This window comes from Pan paniscus, chromosome 21 (genome assembly GCF_029289425.2).
Source record: "Pan paniscus chromosome 21, NHGRI_mPanPan1-v2.0_pri, whole genome shotgun sequence".
NCBI lineage: Eukaryota > Metazoa > Chordata > Mammalia > Primates > Hominidae > Pan > Pan paniscus.
In genome coordinates this window covers 31,884,644-31,903,630 of record NC_073270.2, presented here as the reverse complement: position 1 = coordinate 31,903,630, position 18,987 = coordinate 31,884,644, and the positions used below count along the sequence as shown (strand labels likewise).

General features: G+C 39.9%; 1 pseudogene; it reads right to left on the bottom strand.

The window, feature by feature from the left end:
- Nucleotides 1–230: 230 nt before the first annotated feature.
- LOC100980529 (protein FRG1-like) overlaps nt 231–18,987 on the bottom strand; it is a 32,342-nt pseudogene continuing 13,585 nt past the window's right edge.

Genomic DNA, 18,987 nt, shown 5'->3' with positions numbered 1-18,987 from the left:
ATATGGAATATCTGTTGTGTTCTGGACATTGTGCTAGACAACAGAGATAAGAAGTCAAATAATCCCTTGTCTCTATCTGAAAAGAGCTTCCTAAACACTGGCTTTTGAGGTCTTTGAAACTAGATTCACTTTCAGATTTGATTATTATATTTATGATTTGATATTTTCATTGAACCCCATGATATGATAAAGTTTTCTAGAACCTGCTAGAATAATTGACTTTGCTCTCAGCATTATGAAGCCACTGGGGCAAATAAGTAATTCATTTATGTTTCTATTTAACCAGACAGGAACAACTTGAGCTACTTTTCTAGCCACTTTCGTTTAGAACTGTTTTTGTTTGTTATTTTTGTTTGTTTGTTTTTGAGACGGGTCTCACTCTGTCACCTAGGCTGGAATGCAGTGGCGTGATCAGAGCTCACTGCAGCCTCTACCTTCTGGGCTCAAGCAATCCTCTCACCTCAGACTCCTGAAAAGCTGGGACCACAGGTTCATACCATCATACCCAGCTCATTAAATATATATATATATTTTGTAGAGACGGTTTTTCCATGTTTCCTAGACTTGTCTCCAACTCTTGAACTTAAGCAATCTGCCTGCCTCAGCCTCCTGAAGTGTAGAGCTGTGTTTTCAGTCTTTTTTGAGCTGTTTTACAATCCAATTTTGAATTGGTAAGTTTGGATTCATTCTGACATTTATAGATTTAACAACCTATTTCACAAGATGCTCATAGCCTTAATCCATTACAGCCGATGCCTCATCCATCTCTGCTCATAGCCTTGATCCATTACAGTAGCCACCTCGTCCATCTCTGCTCATAGCCTAAAGTAATAGAAGCCAGAGGGAAGAAATGGAAGCCAACGTGAGTCCAGAACACACATTTTATAAGAGTATAAGAAATATAAAAATAGCAAAGTATATCGTGAAGTTTGTAATAGATGTGCATGGCTAAAATTTATTCTTAATCAATATATTCTATAAATTGGGAAAAAATATTAAACACATGAAAAGTAAGGAACTTGGGCTGGGTGTGGTGGTTCATGCCTGTAATCCCAGCACTTTGGGAGGCCGAGGCTTGCGGATCACAAGGTCAGGAGATCAAGACCATCCTGGCTAACATGGTGAAACCCCGTCTCCACTAAAAATACAAAAAAATTAGCCAGGTGTGGTGGTGGGTCCCTGTAGTCCCAGCTACTCGGGAGGCTGAGGCAGGAGAATGGCATGAACCCGGGAGGCGGAGCTTGCAGTGAGCCGAGATCTGGCCACTTCACTCCAGCCTGGGGACAGAGCGAGACTCCGTCGCAAAAAAAAAAAAAAAGAAAGAAAAGTAAGGAACTTTCATCATTAATATATAACTAATATGACAAGAATGTGGTTTATGTTTTTATCTTTGCAAGATTTGGGAACATTTAGTGGAAGGAGGAAGAATTTATAATCATGAAGAGTGTGTATGATACTGGAGGGAGCCTTTTGACAAGGCGGAAATGGCATCATGAGCTATGCTATGGTCATAGCTATGTGGGAGCGCAGCCAGCTATGGTCTCCCCCATCAAACCCACTGGGCAGTGTTCAGTTACCAACATTGAGATAGAGCTCACCCACCCAGGACAGAAGAGAAAATATACACTGCAGTCAGAAGCCACTGTGTAGGAAGCTCCTTTCAGAAAGAGGCAAGGGATATTTGACTTTTTATCTCTAGTGTCTAGTACAATGTCGAGAACACAACAGATATTCCATATGCACAGTCACATCCTATGTATCTGTATTTCTTTTCCAGCAGGAACTGGAGGTCCTAAGTTTCATTCATATGGTGAGCCAGTGCCCACATGAACAGGAGGATCTTAGCACTGTCACCTGGACATCCATTTAAATGCTCTTGTCTTAGCTAGTCAAAGTGTGGTCTATGAGTTTGCATTTTAATAAGATTCCAGGGTGAATCTTGTGCATGTTACAGGGAAGCACTGTCCTACATCATATGTGAAAGGCTCAAATAGTCATCATCATCATGGAAATCTTGTGCATGTTACAGGGAAGCACCGTCCTACATAGTATCTGACAGGCTCTCATAGTCACCATCATCATGGGAATCTTGTGCATGTTACAGGGAAGCACTGTCCAACATCATATTTGACAGGCTTTCACAGTCACCATCATCACAGGAATCTTGGGCATGTTACAAGGAAGCACTGTCCTACATCATATGTGACAGGCTCTCATAGTCACTATCATCATGGAAATCTTGCGCATGTTACAGGGAAGCACTGTCGAACATCATATGTGACAGGCTGTCATAGTCACCATTCCTATGACCATAGTCATGGGAATCTTGCTCATGTTACAGGGAAGCACTGTCCAACATCGTATGTGACAGGCTCTCATTGTCACCATCATCATGGGAATCTTGTGCATGTTACAGGGAAGCATTGTCCTACATCGTATCTGACAGGCTCTCATAGTCACCATCATCAGGGGAATCTTGCGCATGTTACAGGGAAGCACTGTCCTACATCATATGTGACAGGCTCTCATAATCACTATCATCACGGGAATCTTGTGCATGTTACAGGAAAGAACTGTCCTGCATCGTATCTGACAGGCTCTCACAGTCACCATCATCACAGGAATCTTGCACATGTTACAGGGAAGCACTGTCCTACATCATGTGACAGGCTGTCATAGTCACCATCACCATGGGAATCTGCATTTAGAGCATTTAACTATATGGGCTCTGAAATCAGATAACTTAGGTTTAGACTTACTTCTACTTCTTACTAAGCAGAGAACTCTGGGGTGAAAAGTTTACGAGACCCAGTTTTATCATGTCCAAATTGGAGGCATGGGGAAATTATAGCATTTTGCATAGAATATTGTTTTAAGTATAAAATGAAATAGTACATAGTAAGCTTCTGCCATACACTGACTGCACAATAAATATTAGTTAATAGTAACTCATTTAATCCTAAGTTCTATAAATTTGTACACAATAATTTTTTGTGACTACCTTAATTTTCATAATTAGTCTAGATTTAAAATCAAGGAATGTTCTTATGTGTAGTTGGCAATCAATATGACATGCCAAAATTATATGTAAGTATTTCATTGTTGGTGGGGATATAAGAAATTTACCATCAAAAGAGAGACGATAATCTATGTTTGCAGACTCCAGAAAGCTGTCTCTGACATAAGAATTTGCAATTTCTGGGGGAAAAGAAAAAGTTGACTGTGCAAAGAGATTACCATGGAGTCTTCTCTATGGCAACACCACAAATGAAAGCTGATTCTCATCTTCCTAACAATCTGCAAAGACGAGTGAAACACAACCTACTGAGCATCAAGTTAAAGAAGGAGAGAATTTGAGTGGCACAGGAGGAAATCATGTCACCGCTAGCAAAATCAATATGACCAGTGCTCCTCTGCCCTCCTCCGAGGCTAAGGAGGGGTTAAATATCAGTGGCTGACCTCAGGTAATGGAATGAGCAAAAAAGCTATAAAAATGCGTGCATTACATAATTAAGAGGGTGGGAAGGGATTTTTTTTAAAACGCAATTCCCACTTGGGTTCCTTCCTGTTCACCCCATTGGCGAAGAAGCTAGTCTTGCCCTAGAATTCTGGGAATGGCTGCAGACAAAACAAACACTGAGCAGACGAAATTCCCAGTAATTTACTCATCACACATATTCAGCCCAGTGGGGGATGACACTGTATTTATGCAGGTCTACCCAGGGTTGCACTCTAGAACAGAGGGTGTGGGAGGCAGGCTTGGTAGAAATCAGAGGGTGGGGTAACCCCTCGTCCCTGCAGGGATGTTCTTGACTAATTCAGAGTTTTGCAGTCTGGTGGGGGCATGAAAGCCATTAGGCTGAGGACATGGTGGGGTGCTGCATGAAATTTTAGGTGTCACAATACAATTGACCCCTGATGCTTTAACATCAGACATTTATTTTCGTAATGACTAATATTCTGAGAGGCTGAGCGAAAGCTGCTGAGACATTGTAATAAGTGTTTAGGGACATGAGAGATTAGGAAGGCCACAGTTATGAGTAATGTAATGTGGAAGCCGATGCAAAGCTACTGCCCCCATTTATTTAGCAGGAGGCAGGAAAAGTGATCTGGGGTCTCTGGCAGAATAAGCGTGTTTGTAAATATTTGGGTGATGTCATGCATTCCCCATGCATTGGTTTAGAGATCTGGGGTCTCTGGCAGCACAAGAGTGTTCATAATTATTTGGGTGACGTCATGCATCCCCCATGCATTGGTTTTCATGTCTCCAGTGAGTTGTTGGGCAAGTCTGATATTACTGATCCACACGCAGCAGGCAGCTTCCTGTACGGAGCTACCTCCACCCGTTGGACAGTCCAGGACTGAATGGTTGTCAAAAATGTGAACTCCTTGATGTCCAGTAAAGGCAACTGAGGGAACTGTGTAGCATTGGTGTAAAAAGTGCACTTTCCTAAGAAGCATGAACTTAGAGTAATCAAAGCCTGTGGCAACAGTGGAACCCAGCAGGGCATCCACTCGCTGCTTTGTAACTTAAATAGGAATTCTTTGAGGAGCTCAGTCTATCTCTCAACTAAAGCAGCTGCCTGCAGCTTATAGGGGCAGTGGAAGCCCAATTAGACACTTTCACAAGCCTAGCACTGTGTTTTCTGATGAAATGTTGCCTTGGTCACCATCAGTAGTGTCAGGAACTCTGCAGGGGATAAGGAGTGTCCCTGTGAGATCCATACTGTGTCCTTCATTAAAAAAAAAGGCATCTGTTACCTTGATTGTATTCTGAGTATCCATGAGGCAAGAAGTTTCTTTAATTCAATGGGGAGGGAAGGTGGAGAATTCTTGGCAATTGCCAAAAATTTGTAAAAATGTAAAAATGGGGCTAATTGTTGGCCCAGCATCAGTGCTGAGATGACCACCTCAAGTTTGGCCAATTGTGCTGAGGCTTGGGTGTCATCCTTTATCAGGGACATCCTGGCTAAGGGAGGGAAGAACGCAACAACATCCCACTGAGCTCCACTGAGTCACCTCGGAGACGGGTGACTTCCAACAACACAGCCTGAGAATGAAGGAGGCCAGTGTTTCCTGCAGATGAGAATGGCAGGGGGTCCAGGTTTGACTCCATCCTGAGGCAAGGAGGTCTCTGCAGCTGTGCCAAGGCTGTGGGGTGCTGCTTCCCAAGGCCTGATGGCCAGATGGGCATGAAGGCTCGTGGACATGGATGCAGAGTCCTCTGTTTCCAGAGGGTCCAGTATGTGGTCAGCAATCACTGCCCTGATGCTGTACAGAACACAGTGAAAAGGGGCAGGTTTGTTTTTTACATCAGAAGCCCATGGACTACTTATGGCTACCATATGCAATCCAGATACTTCAGGAGGCATGGTAAGAGGTTGCTAAAGCATCCACAGTGTGTTCTCTGAGGGAATTCATAGGCGCACCTGTTAATTTAGATTCGGACAGATTCCAGACTTGTTGGAGGAGGCTTCATTCAAGGTGGATCAGTTAGCTAATGACAGAAAGCATCAGTGAGATTAAGTAAGATTTGTAAATAAGAAATATGTTGTCACCTGAACCCCAAGTAAAGAATTAAAGGGCTGGGAACAGTGGCAGACACCTGTAATCCCAGAACTTTGGGAGGCCGAGGTAAGAGGATCGCTTCAGCCCAGGAGTTTGAGACCAGTCTGGGTAACATAGCGAGACCTTTTCTCTACAAAAAAAATAAACAAAATTAGCTGAGTGTGGTGGCACACACCTGCAGTCCTAACTACTTGGAAGGCCGAGATGGGAGAATTGCTAGAGCTCAGGAGGTCAAGGCTGCAGTGAGCTGAAATCGTGCCACTTCATACCAGCCTGGGTGACAGAGCAAGACTGTGCCTCCAAAAAACAAAACACAAATTAAAGAATGTTGGGCTTGTATTAACATTGTGGACGCTGAGAGGATCAATAACTATTTCTTGAAAGTTTCAGGAATAGAGCAGCTCCATGTTTACCAAGGAATTTTCAGGAATTGAAGCAAAGTGGCAGGGCCTTGCACATCTGTGTTGTGGAAAGGTCCATTCCCTTTGTGTAAGCCTCCTTGTATCTGTGTGTCCTTAGTGCGTAAAATGAATTTTCTCTGAGAATGATGTCATCAGTATAATGTCACACCTGTGCTCCTGTAGAAACCTGGTTGCAGTGAGATCTTGTCTGTGAAGATTGCATGCAATAACAAGGCTGCCGAGGCACTCCGTGGGTCGCCTGGTCCCTTCAGAGATGAAGGCAGGCTATGACTGAGACTCTGTTAAAATAGGCACAAAAAGAACATGGTAGCCAAATCTGTAACAACAAAATATTTATCAGTTGCATGAATATATATAGGTTTATTATAGGAAATTGGCTCATGTGGTTATGAAGGCTAAGAAGTCCCAGGACCTGCAGTCAGCAAGCTGGAGACACAGGACTGCCAATGTTGGAGTTCCAGTCCAAGCCTAAAGTCCTGAGAACCAGGAAAGCTGATGGCGTAAGTTACAGTCCACGTCTTACTTCAAAGGCGAGAGAAGATCTACGTCTCAGCTCTGAAATCATCAGAGCGTGAATTCTCTCTTCCTCTACCCTTGTGTTTTATTTGGGTTTTAATGGATTGGATGAGGCCCACTCACACTGGGGAGGGCAACTACTTTACTAAGTCTACATATTCAAATGTTCGTCTCATCAAGGAACACCCTCACAGACACATCCAGAGTGTTTAACCAAATCTCTAGGCAACCCAACTTGGCAAATAAAATTAACCATGATAAGGCGAAAGATGTATACGATCTGAAGACAAATCAGGGATGCAGGATGGTTAAATATCTGCAAGTCAATAAATGTGATACACCATATAAATAGAATTAAAAACAAAAATAACAAGATCATCTCAATACATGCAGAAAAAGGATTTGACAAAATCCAGCATCCCTTTATGCCTAAAACCCTCAGCAAAACTGACATAGAAAAAGCATTTGACAAAATCCAGAATCCCTTTGTGATTAAAACCCTCAGCAAAATCAACATCGAAGGGACATACCTTAAGGTAATAAAAGCCATATATGACAAACACAGCCAACATTATATAGAATGGGGAAAAGTTGAAAGCATTCCCCCTGAGAACTGGAACAAGACAATGATGCCAACTTTCACCACTTCTATTCAACACAGTACTAGAAGTCCTCGCCAGAACAATCAGATAAGAGAAATAAAGGGCATCCAAATCGGTAAAGAGGAAATCGAACGGTCACTCTTTGCTGATGACATGATCGTATACCTAAAAAACCCTAAAGACTCATCCCAAAAGCTACTAGAACTGGTAAATGAATTCAGCAAAGTTTCAGGATACAAAATTAATGTACACAAGTCAGTGGCTCTGCTATACAGTAATAGTGAACAAGCTGAGAATTATATTAAAAACACCCCCTTTTACAATAGCTGCAATAAAAACCTTAGGAATATTATAATTCCTATAATTATAATAGTATATTCCTATAATTGTCAATTGCATGCAATCTTTGCAGACAAAATCTTAATTATATCCAGAGTACTTAACCAAAGAGACAAAAGACCTCTACAAGGAAAACTACAAAACACTGCTGATAGAAATCATAGAAACAAACAAATGGAAACACATCCCATGCTTACGGATGGGTAACATCAATATTGTGAAAATACCATACTGCCAAAAGCAATCTACAAACTCAATGCAATCCCCATTAAAGTACCAACATCAGTCTTCACAGAACTACAAAAATTCACATGGAACTAAAAAAGATATAGAAGGGACATATCTTAAGGTAGTAAAAGCCTAGAACCAAAAAAGAGTCCGTATAGCCAAAGCAAGACTAAGCAAAAAGAACAAATCTAGAAGCTGACTTCAAACTATACTAGAAGGCCATAGTCACCAAAACAGCATGGTACTGGTATAAAAATAGCCATATAGATCAATGGAACATAATAGAGAACCCAGAAATAAAGCCAAATACTTACAGTCATCTAATCTTCAACAAAACAAACAAAAACATAAAGCAGAGAAAGAATACCCTATTCAACAAATGGTGCTGAGATAAATGGCAAGCCACACATAGAAGAATGAAAGTGGATGCTCATTTCTCACCCTATTCAAAAATCAACTCAAGATGGATCAAGGACTTAAATCTAATATCTGAAACCATAAAAATTCTAGAAGACAACATTGGAAAAACCCTTCTAGACATTGGCTTAGGCAAAGACTTCATGATCAATAACCCAAAAAGCAAAAGCAACTAAAACAAAGATAAATAGATGAGACTTAATTAAACTCAAAGGCTTCTGCGCAGTAAGAGAAATAATCCGCAGAGTAAACAGATAACCTACAGAGTGGGAGAAAATCTTCGCAATCTGTACTTCTGATTAAAGGGCTAATACCCAGAATCTGCAAGGAACTCAAACAAACCAGCAAGAAAAACCTCCCATCAAAAAGTGGGCTAAGGACATGAACAGACAATTCTCAAAAGAAGATAAGCAACTGGCAAACAAACACATGAAAAAATGCTCAACATAACTAATTATCTGGGAAATGCAAATCAAAACCACAATACAATATGATACCCCTTCACTCCTGCAAGAATGGTCATAATCAAAAAATCAAAAATTAATAGATGTTGGCATGGATGTGGTAAAAAGGGAACACTTTTACACTTTCTGGAGGGAATGTAAGCTAGCACAACAGCTATGGAAAACAGTGAGGAGATTTCCAAAGAACTAAAAGCAGATCTATCATTTCATCCAGTAATTCCACTCCTGGGTACCTACTCAGTGGAAAATAAACCATTATATGAAAAAGATACTTGCACACGCATGTTTATAGCAGCACAATATGCAATTGGAAGAATTTGAAACCAGCCTAAATGCCCATCAATCAGTAAGTGGATAAATAAAATGTGGTATAAATATTTACCACATGGAATACTACTCAGCCATAAGATGGAATGAAATAATGCATTCATAGCAACCTGGATGAAACTGGACACCATTATTCTAAGTGAAGCAAATTAGGAATGGAAAACCAAACATTGTGTGTTCTCATTCATAAGTGAGAGCTAAGCTATGAGGATGTAAAGGCATAAGAATGATACAATGGTCTTCGGGGACTCAGGGAAAGGCTGGCAGTGGTGGGGTGGGTGCAGTGAGGGATGAAACACTACGCATTGGGTACAGTGTACACTGCTTGGGTGATAGGTGCACCACAAATCTCAGAAATCGCCACTAAAGAACTTATTCCTGTAACCAAACACCACCTGTTTCCCAAAAACCTATTGAAATAAAAAAAAAAACCATCATATTCCCCAAAAACCTATTGAAATTAAAAAAACCCCACAATATTAGGCATTGGGTACGAGGGCCTTAATGGATGGGGGCACTGCAGTCACATTACAGCAATCCACTGTGAAACACCATTTATTCTTTGCAGGTTTAAGAAAAGGCCAAATTCTACTGCTAAACGTTGAAGCAATGAGAATTATCACCCCTTCACTAATTAATTAGGTCTTATATAATAAGTTTTATTTATTTGAAGTCATGTTGTAATTTATGTTGGACCATATTTGCTAATTTATCAAGATGGGGAGGCTGGGCACGATGGCCCACACCTGTAATCCCAGCACTTTGGTAGGCAGAGGCAGGAGGATTGCTTGAGGCCAGAAGTTAGAGACCAGCCTAAGCAACATAGCAAGACTCCACTTCTATAATTTTTTTTAATTGGCTGTGTTGGTGCATGCCTGTAATCCCAGCTACTTGGAAAGCTAAAATGGGAGGATTGCTTGAGCCCAGGAGTTCAAGGCAGCAGTGAGCTCTGATTGTGCCACCACACTTCATTCAGCCGGGGTAGTGGAGCAAAACCTCATCTCTAAAAAAATGAAAAATTAAAAATAAATCAAATTTAAAAAAAAAAAAAACAGGAGAGGGAGTTCTGTAAGGTTACATTTGGTGAAGTCAATGTGTAAGTGCAAATGATTTAATATCAATTTGTTGCTCATTAGGTCAGAGCATCCAGGTCCCCTATGGACAAAGGCTTCTACGACTATGGGAAATTTAGTCAAGGTAAAAAATGTGAGGCATAACTATGTGTCCTCTATTCTATATGCAGTTACTCTGCTAGGATTAGGGGATGCAATGTTTAAATTTAGTGAAATCTCAGGTATAACAAAGTTTGAGCTCCAGTATTGATTAAGTTTGTGAAGGTATGCCAATTGGTAGATTTCAGCAGATGTTAAAATTGATTCAGAATATATGCTGGAGAGTTACAAATACCAATCAGCACACTTTCATCTTTGGACTGTATAAATTGTTTTAGAAAATAGTACATGTCCAATTAGGGCAGATGATAGACTTCCGTTTTAATTTAAATTTTGTTTTTGTGCATATCCAAGTTCCTTCCCTTCCTTCCTTCCTTCCTTCCATATTTCCTTCCTTCCCTCTTTCCTTCCTTCCTCTCTGGCTTCCTTCTCCTTCCCTCTTTCCTTCCTTTCTTCCTTCCCTCCTTCCTTCCCTCCCTCCCTCCTTCCTTCCTTCCCTCTCTTCCTTCTTTCCTTCCTTCCTGCCCTCCTTTCCTCTCTCCTTCCTTCCTTCATTCCTTCCTTCCCTCTCTCCTTCCTTCCTTCCTTCCATCCCTACCTCCCTCCCTGCTTCCTTCCTTCCTTCCCTCTCTCCTTCCTTCCCTCCTTACTTCCTTCCTTCCCTTTCCCTCATTTTTTTGCCGCTGGATATGGGGAAGGTTGTTCTCTTTCCCACTCATATTTATAATTTCTTTCTTTGAAACAGCCCCAAATCAGTGTCTTCAGAGTTAAGGTCCTCCTTGTGAGCAGATTGTGTGGTTTAAGAACCCTAGACTTAAGTCAGGTTTGGATTTATCCCTTCTCTGTGCCTCAGGGGTACCGCAGGTGTCTTTTCCTACAACCCTGGGAATTAGATCTTTGTTGCGGCAGAACCATAAGTCACAGAGCGATGCAGCACAACCAGCCCACAATTCAGGGGTCAGTGGATTGAAATAATCTTCTGCTACGGCTCCATCTGGTTCTTCCAGGACTTCTCTCACCCCCTTTTTTCCCTTTTAGGGTGTTGAAACTTTAGTGGTATATACATTGCCTCATAATCAGTCAAAACTCCCTTTATCCCACATCATGGATTAAAGAAAACATTGCCAGGAGCCCTTCACTCTTCTAGAAGGACTTAATTTGATAGTCCCTTTTTCCATGGTTTAGAATAAAAGAGGTAATAACTAAAAATATCTCCCTCATAATAGGCTCTACAGCAAATTCTACTTTAAAGGCTGTTGTTCGTGTGTTTAACTGTGGCTACCCTTAATGTTTTTATCATCCACAGACAATTGTTGTCTCATTTTGGTCCTCTTTAAATGATGGTTTTATAATCAGCTATAAAATTTAATAGATGCCCTTAAATGCAGGATTCTGATTAATGACGCTGGAGATTGTGATATTAGAAGAGGGAAAACTTTCAAATAGGAGAGTGAATGGTGTTTGGTGTACTTTGGACTGTATTTTTATAAATATATTATTAGTATGTGTTCCAAAATTATTGGAAACTTCTATAGAAATGTAATCCCCAGTGTCGGAGATGGGGCCTGCTGGGAGGTGGCTGGTCCATGGGAGCAATTTCCAGTGGTTCCCAGTGTCGGAGAAGGGGCCTGCTGGAAGGTGGCTGGTCCATGGGAGCAGCCTCCAGTGGTTCCCACTGTCGGAGATGGGGCCTGCTGGGAGGTGGCTGATCCATGGGAGCAGTTTCTAATGGATAAGCATAATCCCCCTAGCGCTGCTCTTGTGATAGAGTTCTCATGAGATCTTGTTTTTTAAAGTGTGTAGGACCTTCCCCCTTTCTCTCTTCCTCCTGCTCTTGCTTTCCCTTCCACCATGATTGTTAAGTTTCCTGAGTCCTCCCCAGAAGCTGAGCAGATGTCAGCATCATGCTTGCTGTACAGGCTGTGGAACTGTGAGCCAATTTTCAGTACTCTTCTGTTTTCTTTTTGTTTTTTTTTTTTAATTTTATTTTAAGTTCCAGGATACATGTGCAGGAGATGCAGGTTTGTTACGTAGGTAAACGTGCACTATGATGATTTGCTATACCTATCAACCCACCGCCTAGGTGCCTAGGTATTAAGCCCCACATGCGTTAGCTATTTATCCTGATGCTCTCCCTCCCCGTCCCCACTGACAGACCCCAGTGTGTGTTCTTCCCCTCCCTGTGTCCAGGTGTTCTCATTATTCAGCTCCCACTTATGAGTGAGAACATGTGGTGTTTGGTCTTCTGTTCCTGTATTAGTTTGCTGAAGATGATGGTTTCCAGATTCATTCATGACCCTGCAAAAGAAATGATCTCATTCCTTTTTATGGCTGCACAGTATTGCATGGCGTGTATGTACCACATTTTCTTTATCCAGTCTATCACTGATGGGCATTTGGATTGATTCCATGTTTTTCCTAATGGGAATAGTGCCGCTATAAACATACAAGTGCATGCATCTTTATAATAGAATGATTTATAGTCCTTTGGATATATACCCAGTAATGGGATTTCTGGGTCAAATGGTATTTCTGGTTCTAGATCCTTGCAGAATTGCCAAACTGTCTTCCACAATGATTGAACTAATTAACATTTCTACCAACAGTGTAAAAGTGTTTATTTCTCCACAGCCTTGCCAGCATCTATTGTTTCTTGACTTTTTATTTTTTTATTATAGTTTAAGTTTTAGGGTACATGTGCAAAACGTGCAGGTTTGTTACATATGTATACACGTGCCATGCTGGTGTCCTGCACCCATTAACTCGTCATTTAGCATTAGGTGTAACTCCTAATGCTATTCCTCCCCCCTCCCCCCACCCCACAACAGTCCCCAGAGAGTGATGTTCCCCTTCCTTTGTCCATGTGTTCTCATTGTTCAATTCCCACCTATGAGTGACAAAATGCGGTGTTTGGTTTTTTGTCCTTGTGATGGTTTGCTGAGAATGATGGTTTCCAGCTTCATCCATGTCCCTACAAAGGACAGGAACTCATCATTTTTTATGGCTGCATAGTATTCCATGGCGTACATGTGCCACATTTTCTTAATCCAGTCTATCATTTTTGGACATTTGGGTTGGCTCCAAGTCTTTGCTATTGTGAATAGTGCCACAATAAACATACGTGTGCATGTGTCTTTATAGCAGCATGATTTATAGTCCTTTGGGTATATACCCAGTAATGGGATGGCTGGGTCAAATGGTATTTCTAGTTCTAGATCCCTGAAGAATCACCACACTGACTTCCACAATGGGTGAACTAGTTTACAGTCCTACCAACAGTGTAAAAGTGTTCCTATTTCTCCACATCCTCTCCAGCACCTGTTGTTTCCTGATTTTTAATGACCGCCATTTTAACCAGTGTGAGATGATATCTCATTGTGGTTTTGATTTGCTTTTCTCTGATGGCCAGTGATGATGAGCATTTTTTCATGTGTTTTTTGGCTGCATAAATGTCTTCTTTTGAGAAGTGCCTGTTCATATCCTTTGCCCACTTTTTGATTTTTTTTGTTTTTGTTTTTGTTTTTTTGTCAATTTGTTTGAGTTCATTGTAGATTCTGGATATTAGCCCTTTGTCAGATGAGTAGGTTGCAAAAATTTTCTCCCGTTCTGCAGGTTGCCTGTTCACTCTGATGGTAGTTTCTTTTGCTGTGCAGAAGCTCTTTAGTTTAATCAGATCCCATTTGTCAATTTTGGCTTTTGTTACCATTGCTTTTGGTGTTTTAGACATGAAGTCCTTGCCTATGCCTATGTCTTGAATTGTATTGCCTAGGTTCTCTTCTAGGGTTTTTATGATTTTAGGTCTAACATGTAAGTCTTTAATCCATCTTGAATTAATTTTTGTATAAGGTGGAAGGAAGGGGTCCAGGTTCAGCTTTCTACATATGGCTAGCCAGTTTTCCCAGCACCATTTATTAAATAGGGAATCCTTTCCCCATTGCTTGTTTTTGTCATGTTTGTCAAAGATCAGATGGTTGTAGATAAGTGGCATTATTTCTGAGGGCTCTGTTCTGTTCCACTGATCTATGTCTCTGTTTTGGTACCAGTACTATGCTGTTTTGGTTACTGTAGCCTTGTAGTATAGTTTGAAGTCAGGCAGCGTGATGCCTCCGGCTTTGTTCTTTTGGCTTAGGATTGACTTGGCGATGCGGGATTGTTTTTGGTTCCACATGAACTTTAAACTAGTTTTTTCCAATTCTGTGAAGAAAGTCATTGGTATCTTGATGGGGATGGCATTGAATCTATAAATTACCTTGGGCAGTATGGCCATTTTCATGATACTGATTCTTCCTACCCATGAACAAGGAATGTTCTTCCATTTGTTTGTATCCTCTTTTATTTCATTGAGCAATGGTTTGTAGTTCTCCTTGAAGAGGTCCTTCACATCCCTTGTGAGTTGGATTCCTAGGTATTTTATTCTCTTTGAAGCAATTGTGAATGGGAGTTCCCTCATGATTTGGCTCTCTGTTTGTCTGTTATTGGTGTATAAGAATGCTTGTGATTTTTGTACATTGATTTTGTATCCTGAGACTTTGCTGAAGTTGCTTATCAGCTTAAGGAGATTTTGGGCTGAGATAATAGGGCTTTCTAGATATACAATCATGTCATCTGCAAACAGGGACAATTTGACTTCCTCTTTTCCTAATTGAATACCTTTTATTCCCTTCTCCTTCCTGATTGTCCTGGCCAGAACTTCCAACACTATGTTGAATAGGAGTGGTGAGAGAGGGAATCCTTGTCTTGTGCCAGTTTTCAAAGGGAATGCTTCCAGTTTTTGTCTATTCAGTATGATACTGGCTGTGGGTTTGTCATAGATAGCTCTTATTATTATGAGATATGTCCTTTCAATACCTAATTTATTGAGAGTTTTTAGCATGAATGTTGTTGAATTTTGTCAAAGGCCTTTTCTGCATCTATTGAGATAATCATGTGGTTTTTGTCTTTGGTTCTGTTTATATGCTGGATTACATTTATTGATTTGCATCTGTTGAACCAGCCTTGCATCTCAGGGATGAAGCCCACTTGATCATGGTTGATAAGCTTTTTGATGTGCTGCTAGATTTGGTTTGCCAGTATTTTATTGAGGATTTTTGCATCAATGTTCGTCAAGGATATTGGTCTAAAATTCTCTTTTTTGGTTGTGTCTCTACCAGGCTTTGTTATCAGGATGATGCTGGCCTTATAAAATGAGTTAGGGAGGATTCCCTCTTTTTCTATTGAACGGAATAGTTTCAGAAGGAATGGTACCAGTTCCTCCTTGTACCTCTGGTAGAATTCGGCTGTGACTCCATCTGGTCCTGGACTTTTTTTGGATGGTAAGCTATTGATTATTGCCACAATTTCAGAGCCTGTTATTGGTCTATTCAGAGATTCAACATCTTTCTGGTTTAGTCTTGGGAGGGTGTATGTGTCGAGGAATTTATCCATTTCTTCTAGATTTTCTAGTTTATTTGCCTAGAGGTGTTGTAGTATTCTCTGATGGTAGTTTATATTTCTGTGGGATTGGTGGTGATATCCCCTTTATCATTTTTTATTGCACCTATTTGATTCTTCTCTCTTATTAGTCTTGCTAGCAGTCTATCGATTTTGTTGATGTTTTCAAAAAACCAGCTCCTGGATTCATTAATTTTTTGAAGGGTTTTTTGTATCTCTATTTCCTTCAGTTCTTCTCTGATATTAGTTATTTCTTGCCTTCTGCTAGCTTTTGAATGTGTTTGCTCTTGCTTATCTAGTTCTTTTAATTGTGATGTTAGGTTGTCAATTTTGGATCTTTCTTGCTTTCTCTTGTGGGCATTTAGTGCTATAAATTTCCCTCTACACACTGCTTTGAATGTGTCCCAGAGATTGTTATGTTGTGTATTTATTTTTTTTAAGGCAGAGTCTTGCTCTGTCGCCCAGGCTGGAGTACAGTTGCTCGATCTCAGTTCACTGCACCCTCCACTTCCCAGGTTCAAGTGATTCTCCTGCCTCAGCCTCCTGATTAGCTGGGATTACAGGCGCCTGCCACCACACCCAGATAATTTTTGTATTTTTAGTAGAGATGAGGTTTCACCATGTTGGCCAGGCTTGTCTCAAACTCCTGGCCTCATGTGATCCACCCGCCTCAGCCTCCCAAAGTTCTGGGATTACAGGTGTGAGCCACTGTGCCCTGCCTGTTTCTTGTATTTGATGATGAAAATCTGTTATTGACAGTAAGAGGATGGGTGCTCAGGTTAACAACAGGGTGTTAGAAGAGCAGCAGTAAAGTTTTGGTTCTCAAAACATTTGATGTCTTATTCCTTTTTTTGAACATGGGTTTTGCTAAAAAAAAAAAAGGCCAGGCATTTTGAAACTTGATTTTATTGTCATGTTCTCATTTTGAAATTCATCTTATTGTTTGTACGAATTGGCAGCTGTATGTGGGAAATTTCAATTTTGCATATTTTCAGATTATTTTCATTTTTACATCAGAGATTTTGAACAGATGCTATACAAAAGTATTCATGTATTTATTCAACAAAATTTAGTGCTGGTTATGTTGCAAGAACTTAGTGAACTTCATGCTGTACGTGCCTCAGATACTTTTGTGAATGTAATGGCAACATCAAAAACTTTGCCCTTATGCACCTTATAAACCTTTAATTTCAAGGCATGTTGATGAGTGAGCATCTGCTATAACATACTTTCATTGTCATTTAATTAACCATTATTTGGTTATACCTTATATTAAAACTGATTACTAAAAACTGGAAAATATTTAGCACATCTTCATCTTGACTTTTTCCTTAACATATGTAGATCAAGGGAGTCACTGAGAATCAATTTTAGGTATAGTTATAAAAATCTTAACTTTGCAATATAACTTTGTCCTCAATGTAATAACTGGAAAAAATAATTTACGTTTCAAAGGCTTTAATCTTTGTATTTTTTTGAAAAGGAGCCTTCACCGAGATTCTTTAAAAATTCTTGCTCTGTCCTACAGTAGAGACTGATAGACTCATGGATATGGTCCTCTAATGGATCTGTACCACCTCAGTTCTCTGATTGTCGCCCTCCTGTGGTGAAAATTAAAGCTTATTTTCATTTCATGTTTAGGATGTAGTATGTTCTTTTTTGGAAAAAATGATGTTTCTTGAGAAATAAGTGCCTTCAGTATCACTGTGTGTCACTTAATAAATATGACTAATATCTAATTTTACCAATTGCTGCAATTTGATCCTTAAAGAGTCATCTTTAAATTATACTTTTTCTTTGGTTAAATAAATTATAATAGACGTTAATTATTTTTACATAATTTTCTTATGTGGACAGCCATTCTTAGAACTAAAACTTTCAGATGTTTATATTACAAGTACAATTATTATTTATTATTATTAATGTCAGTAGCCAAATGTAATCAACTGTCTTCCTTTTACTTCCTTTTTTGAATCAACATGTTACACTTATACAAGCAAGAGCAACAGCTCTATATCTGGATCACTGCAGTGCCTAGAAGATACAACAGCACAATTTACAAATCCAAATTTCCAGGAAGTCTCTGCACATACCTCTAGTACAAAAGATGCTTCAGAGACTAGAGGGTCAGAGGGCAGAGAGGAAATATTCAACTCCCAGTTCAGGTCAAAAGGGAAGAAAGCCTGGTGTTGAAAGAAATCCAGGAATGACTGTATCTGCAACTCGCTCCTTTCTGTAAAGTATTCATGGTGTTTTACTTAAAATATTTGTTCTTATGATGGTCAATATTAATAGTTATTCTTTGTAAAATAATTTATTCTTTACTTATAATTAACGGATCATTCTAAGTTATTATATGTTTAGTTGCTATAGTAAGATGATGTGAAAGATTTGTTGCCTGTTAAATGTTTCTGGGATCTTTGCTTTATTTTTATATTATGATCTGTGCTTCCAAAGTTGAGCTGTAATTTTATTGTTTATACAAATGTAAAATAAAGCTTAAGTATGGGGATAAAAATAAAAGCTAGAGTTTTCCTTTCAGCTATAGAACAGTCATTTATTTCTATAAATGTTCTTTATGTAGCTTTCCTAGTTCCACATTTAAAAAGATAAATATGGGGATCTACACAGGTCTCAGTAAATAATAGTTCTTGATGAATAATGCATTTATTATAAAGCTTCAAGTTTAAAGTAGAATTTTGCTCAGCCTACATATCTTTTATGGTCAGGCTGCTCTAATTATGTAATAACCAGTTAAATTTCAATTTCAGATAAATAAGGAATAATATTTTAGTATAAGCATGTCCCAAATATTGTATGGGATATACTTACACTGAAAAAAGTATTTGTTTATCTGAAATTTCAAATTAACTGGGCATGCTATATTTTCTGTGGCAACCTGTTTTATAGAGAACAGAGTAAGTCAGCTAAATTTTAGAATACTTAACCATAACCTGGTGTTCTAGGTCTTTCCTTTTTGTAATTATTATTATTATTTGGAGTCAGGGTCATGCTCCATCACCCAGGCTGGAGTGCAGTGGCACAATCACAGTGCCCTGCAGCCTTGAACTTCTGGGCTCAAGTGATTCTGGCACCTCTGCCTTTCCCTCCCAAGTAGCTAGTATCACAGGTACATGGGCCCAGCTATTTTTTTTTTTTTTTCCTAATAGAGACAGTGTCTCCAGCTGGTCTGGAACTCCTGGGCTCAAGCAATTCTCCCACCTCTGCCTTTACTTCCCAAATAGCTGAGACCACAGGCACATGCCAGCACCATACCCAGCTTATTTTTTAGCAGGTTGGTGCAAGAGTAATTGCGGGTTTTGCCACTGAAAGTAATGGCAAAACCCGCAATTACTTTTTGCACCACCCTAATAATTTTTTGTGGAGTCAGGGTCTTGCCCTGTTGTCTAGGCTGGTTTCCAGCTCCTGGGCTCGAGTGATCCTCCTGCCTTGGCCTCTAAAAGTTCTGGGATTACAGATGGAAGCCACTGCACCAAGCTAC